At 39.1% G+C, this 6,000-nt stretch overlaps 1 pseudogene; it reads right to left on the reverse strand.

The window, feature by feature from the left end:
- Positions 1 to 4,849: 4,849 nt before the first annotated feature.
- On the reverse strand, positions 4,850 to 5,377 carry LOC122729437 (annotated as a pseudogene).
- Positions 5,378 to 6,000: the final 623 nt, after the last annotated feature.

A 6,000-nucleotide genomic window follows, 5' to 3' on the forward strand; every position in this document is an offset into this window, starting at 1 on the left:
GAACAGGCAATGAGAAAACAAAACTATCACTCTTTGCAGATGATATGATGGTATACATGGAGAATCCTAGAGAATCAACTAAAAAACTAAAAATAATTAACAACTTCCAAGATATAAGAGAAACCCACATAGATCACCAGCATTTCTAGATATTACTAACAAAGTCTACAAGCAAGAGAAAGAGAAATTTCAATTAAAATAATGGTAGACAATGTAAAATACTTGGGAGTCTACCTGCCAAGAGAAACCCAGGAATTATATGAATACAATTATAAAACACTTTTCACACAATAAAGTCAGATCTAAACAATTGGAAAAATATTAATTACTCATGGGTAGGTCAAGCAAATATAATAAAAATGATAATTTCCCCCAAATTAATTTATTTATTCAGTGGCATAACAATCAAACTACCAAAAATTATTTCATAGAGCAAGAAAAAATAATAACAAAATTCATCTGGAAGAACAAAAGCTCAAGCGAATCAAGGGAATCAGTGAAAAAAGTATGAAGGAAGGTGGCTTAGCCATAGCAGATCTCAAACCATCCGGTACTAGCTAAGAAACAGAGTGAATTGGTGGGATAGATCAGGTACACAATACACAGTAATAAATGAACATAATAATCTAGTTTTTGATAAACCCAAAGACCCAATTGCTTGGGACAAGAACTCATTATTTGACAAAAATCATTAGGAAACCAGAAGTCAGTTTGTCAGAAACTAGGTATAGAATAGCATTTCACACCATATACCAAGATAAAGTCAAAATGGGTAAGTGTTTTAGGCACAAAGAGTGATATTATAAGCAAATTAGAGGAGCATGGAAAAATTTACCTGTCAGATCTTTGGATAAGAGAAGAATTGATGACCAAAGAAGAGATAGAGAACATTACAGGATGTAAAATAGGTAATTTTGATGACATTAAATTAGAAAGTTTTTGCACAAACAAAACCAATGCAGCCAAGATTAGAAGGAAAGCAGAAACCTGGGGAAATTTTTTTACAGCAAGTTTCTCTGATAAAGGTCTTATTTCTCAAATATATAATGAAGAGTCAAATTTATAAGAATGTAAGTCATTTCACAATTGATAAATGGTCAAATCATACGAATGGGCAGTTTTCAGACAAAAAAATCAAAGCTCTCTCTAGTCATATGAAAAAATGCTCTAAATCACTATTAATTGGAGAAATACAAATGAAAACAACTTTAGGTACCAAATCATACCTATCAAATTGGTTAATATGACAGAAAAGGAAAATGACAAATGTTGGAGGGAATGTGAGAAAACTGGGACACTAATGCATTGTAGGTGGAGTTGTGAACTGATCCCATCATTCTGGGGAGCAATTTGGAACTGACTCAGCAATACCACTACTAGGTCTGTATCCTAAAGAGATTTTTAAAAAGGGAAAAGCATCTAAATTACAACAATGTTTATAGTAGTTATTTTTGTAGTGGCAAAGAATTGAAATTGAGGGATGCCCATTAATTGGGGAATGGCTGAACAAATTGTGATATATGATTGTAATAGATTACTATTGGCCTATCAGAAATGATGAGCAGGATGATTGCAGAAAATCCTAAGAAGACTTATATGAACTGATAGAAAGTGAAGCAAGCAGAAGAAGGACCCAGAAATAGCAATATTATATGATGATCAACTGTGAATAACCTAGCTTTTCTCAGCAAAGACAACTCCAAAGGACTCATGATGAAAAATGCTATCTACCTCCAGAGTAAGAACTGATGGAGTATGGACACAGATAGAAGTATACTTATAAAATTGTCTTTGTTTTTCTTGTTTGTTTGTTTTTTTTTTGGGGGGGAGGGGTAGTCTGTGTTTTCTTTCACAACATGACTAATATGGAAACATATTTTGCATGACTGCATGTATATAACCTATACCAAATTGCTTGCCTTCTCAAGGGGGTGAGGGGAGAAAGGGAGGGAGAAAATTTGGTCCTCAAACTTTTAAAAGTTTAAATTGAGTTTGAATGTTAAAACTGTTTATATGTGATTGGATAAAAAAAGAAAAAAGGAAAAAAAGAAATGCTTGTTGATTGATTTGAGACGTGTTTTAAGAGGCAAATCTGTTTCACCCTTTCTCTGCATTCCCCTGGAAGACACTGAGGGCATGGTTCTGTGTGTGGTTCTTTGCCACTGAATAAATCAGTACTTTTTGTTTTGCATTGGATTATTAGTCCTAGAGGAGATGACATACTCTCATAGTCCAACATGGGAAAATATTGTGGTGGTGGTGGAGAATTTCTACAGAGGTTGGCTTCTCTACCATGTTTTCTTTATCATCAAAATGCTAAGACTGGCTTTTTATAGAAGGGAAAGGATGCTTTATTTATAGAGAGGGGAGAGTGCTTTGCTATTCAATGACTCCAGGGATGAATCCAGCCTTCAGGAGGTGCAGAGGAACTGCTCTTCCTGAGAAGCAGCAGTGGCTACAACAAAAGACTCTTTTTGGGACTCGGTTTTTGAGGCAAGAAAAGGGGTTTCTTTCCAAAACAGTCAGATCTTGCAAGGCTAAAACAAAAGGCTTCATTTCTCATGCCATCTGGAACTGGAAACTCTTCAAGGAGAGGGAAGCTAAGCTTTCTATGTCTTCACAGTGCCAAGGCAAGAGGGGATCCAGTAAGTGTCTGCTTTATTGGCTCAACATAGACAATCAGCACAGATACTTGAGGCTCCAAATGAAGTTGTTTTCTCTAAAGTACCCAGTTGGACTTTCTACAGAAATGAAGTATAAACAACATAATTAATTGCCAACCGTCCTCTTTGTATAGTGTTTTCTTTTCAAATGGCATCCCTTCAATTCAATCTTAACTCAATTCAATAAACACTTAGTAAGTGCTTACTGTATGCAAGGCATGTTGCCAGGTACTGGGAAAGCAAAGAGAAAAATAAGATTCTCAGCCGTTGAGTATATTCTATTCTACTGGGAAAAAACCACATAAACACAGCCAAGTATAAGCATTGGACCAGCTATCAAGGCTTATAAGGATCAAGTTGTATAACTGAGCCCCTCCAATCATCATATCTCTTTGACTTATTTTTGTCATGGGGAAAATAGGGTGAGGGGTTTGGGATAGGGGATAGGGGTTTGGGGTCCTTAGGGATTCCTCTTTAAAGAATTACACCCTCTTAAAACAAAACAAAACAAAACAAAAAAACAGGGGCAGCTAGGTGGTGCAGTGGATAGAGCACCGGCCTTGGAGTCAGGAGGACCTGAGTTCAAAGCCAGCCTCAGACACTTGACACTTGCTGTGTGACCCTGGGCAAGTCACTTAACCCCAATTGCCTCACCAAAAAAAACCCCAACCCCCCCAAACAAAACAAAAGAATTACACCCTCTTGCACACAAAAGAAGTTAGAATAGTTTATATCAGGGCTGAGGAAGGGAAGGGGAAGGGAAGGGAAGGGGAAGGGAAGGGAGACCATGAAAATCCTTGGACTTCTCATGGGGAGAAGGCATGGCACAGAGCATGGCTCTGAGATACCAGTCTTCTTGAGCAGGAGACTGGCAAGGACTTTTATAGAGGACTGATGGGGGTGACCATCTGACTGTGGAAAATTCCTTTAGTGAGGGAGGACCATCCCCCACTGGTGGTGGCTGGGGGAATTGGGTGAGGGGTGGCTGCTGATCTTTCAAGCCATCTCAGGACACAAAGGAAGTAGCCTAATTGTATCGCCCCAAGGTTGAGGGAGACTAGAATGAAGGGTGGGGGTCTCGGAGCTAGCTCAGTCTGATCTGGTTCCACTTTTTGGTTTAGTTTCTCAAGGAGAAGGTTCTTTGATGTGCCCCAGAGAATTTCTGGTGTGCTATAGGCCCATAACATTTTGACCCCATTCAGAGCTTCCTCTAGGAAATTTATGGATATATATTTTTAAAGTAATAAACATTTTTATTTATAGTTTTGGGTTCCAATTTTTGTCCCTCCTTCCCTCCCTTCCTTCCCCCTTCCCTGAGGCAGTAAGCAGATATAGGTTGTACAAGTATGATTATGTAAATATTTAATGAATAATGTAAAGCATTATCATATTAGTCATTTTGTGTAAGAAAACCTGAGTAAAAGGGAAAAAAAAGTAAAGAAAGTGAAAACCAGCATGCCTCAGTCTGTGTTCTATCAACATCAGTTCTTTGGAGGTGGATAGTATGTTTCATCGATAGTCCTTTGGGATTGTCTTGGATCATTGTATTGCCAAGGATAGTCAAGTTATTCACAGTTCTTCATCAAACAATATTGCTGTCTCTGTGTACAATGTTCTCTTGGTTCTGCTTTCTTCACTATACATTAGTTCATATAAGTCTTTCCAGCTTTTTCTGAGATCATATGGATATGTTTCGAATATAAGCAGAAGTGTGTTCGAGTCAGCTCAAAGGCTCATGAAAGTCAATTGTTAAATTTTCAGTGTACGCATTTCCACCTGGGAAATAAACAAATGCTACAAGCAAAGGCTTGGTTTATTGTTTTGTTGGTTGTCCAGACTTAAGAAAATGAACGGAAGAATGCTAACAATGCCGATGAAATTTAAAAGTGTGTTGTGTGTTTTCTGAGAGCCAGTTGTTAAATATTTATGATCATACCTATGAATCTAATTCATACCCTAGTATCCACAATTGTGGTTCCAAGGTCACCAGCTTCCATTGAAACACTCAAGGTAACAATATATAGAGGATATGTTATTGTTCAATTGTGTTCAACTCTTCATGACCTTATTTGGGGTTTTCTTGGCAAAGATACTGGAGTGGTTTGCTATTTCCTTCTCCAGCTCATTTTATTTTATTTATTTATTTTGTATGGCTCTTTTCAGTTTATTACATGAATGAGTTACACTAGTCCAAGTTAAACAGCTGACCCCAAATGGTTACATTATACAAGCTGTGAGGTTTTTAAACTTGTGACAAGGGACAGAAGGGAATTTTTCTACTCATTGCAAGGAAATCCTCACTTAAGCTTCAGTGAGCCGCAAGCACTTAAAACCCATGAACCTTCAGCTGGTCGTCCTTAGCCAGTCCAATTTCGACGAGGAACTGGCATATATTCTTGCTGGTCACCCTGTAGCTGAATTACTTCTCCATAGTCTGGATGCTCAATTACAGTACCATTGCAGGCAAATTTCTCCTTGAATGCCTTCACTGGTTTCTTTTTATTGTAATCATCAGCGATCCCCTGGACAGTAGTGAAGGTCTTCCTGCTGTTTCTCTGTTGAATTCTTATATGGATATAATCCCCAGTCCCAGCAGGAAGCAGGTCATCACCCTTACTTGCATCAGCAAAGGGGTCGAAAGAGTGGAGGTTCTGAATAGCGGACATACGATACGATTCCTTTTCCTCGGTGGAAACGGCCTGAGGAAGGTGGTGGCGGGAGAAGCGGGGCTGGGGGAGTGGGGTGGGGGTGGGGGGGCGGAGCGTCGGGAAGCGAGGGGGCTCGAGGGGGAGGCTGCTGCTGAGTCCTCGGCGGCGGCTCAATGACTGGGCTCCAGCTCATTTGAAAGATGAGAACACTGAGACAAACAGGGTGAAGTGACTTGCCCAGGGTCACACAACTATTAAGAGTCTGAGGTCAGATTTGAACCGAGGAAGATGAGTCTTCCTGATTCCAGGTCCAGCACTGTATCCACTGTGCCTCCTAGTGGCCTCATAGAGGACATAGGGCACCCTTTATTTAACCTCATCGAAAAAGCCTACTCCATAAATAGTCAATATAATCTTTCCATTCCAGTGGTTTCCACATTCATCACAGCATGGGGGTGCCTGCTCTGCCCCTCCCTCCCTCCACAAACCTATCTATCTATCTATCTATCTATCTATCTATCTATCTATCTATCTATCTATCTATCTATCTATCTATCTATCCATCATCTGTGTGCATATATGTATGCATATAGCTGTATAGATACATATCAATCCACTTATCTGCATTTCTATATCTTTCTAGGTATATGTGTGTGTGCATGTGTGTATATACGTCTATGCCTTCAGCC

The sequence above is a fragment of the Dromiciops gliroides genome, chromosome 5 (assembly GCF_019393635.1).
Source record: "Dromiciops gliroides isolate mDroGli1 chromosome 5, mDroGli1.pri, whole genome shotgun sequence".
Lineage (NCBI taxonomy): Eukaryota > Metazoa > Chordata > Mammalia > Microbiotheria > Microbiotheriidae > Dromiciops > Dromiciops gliroides.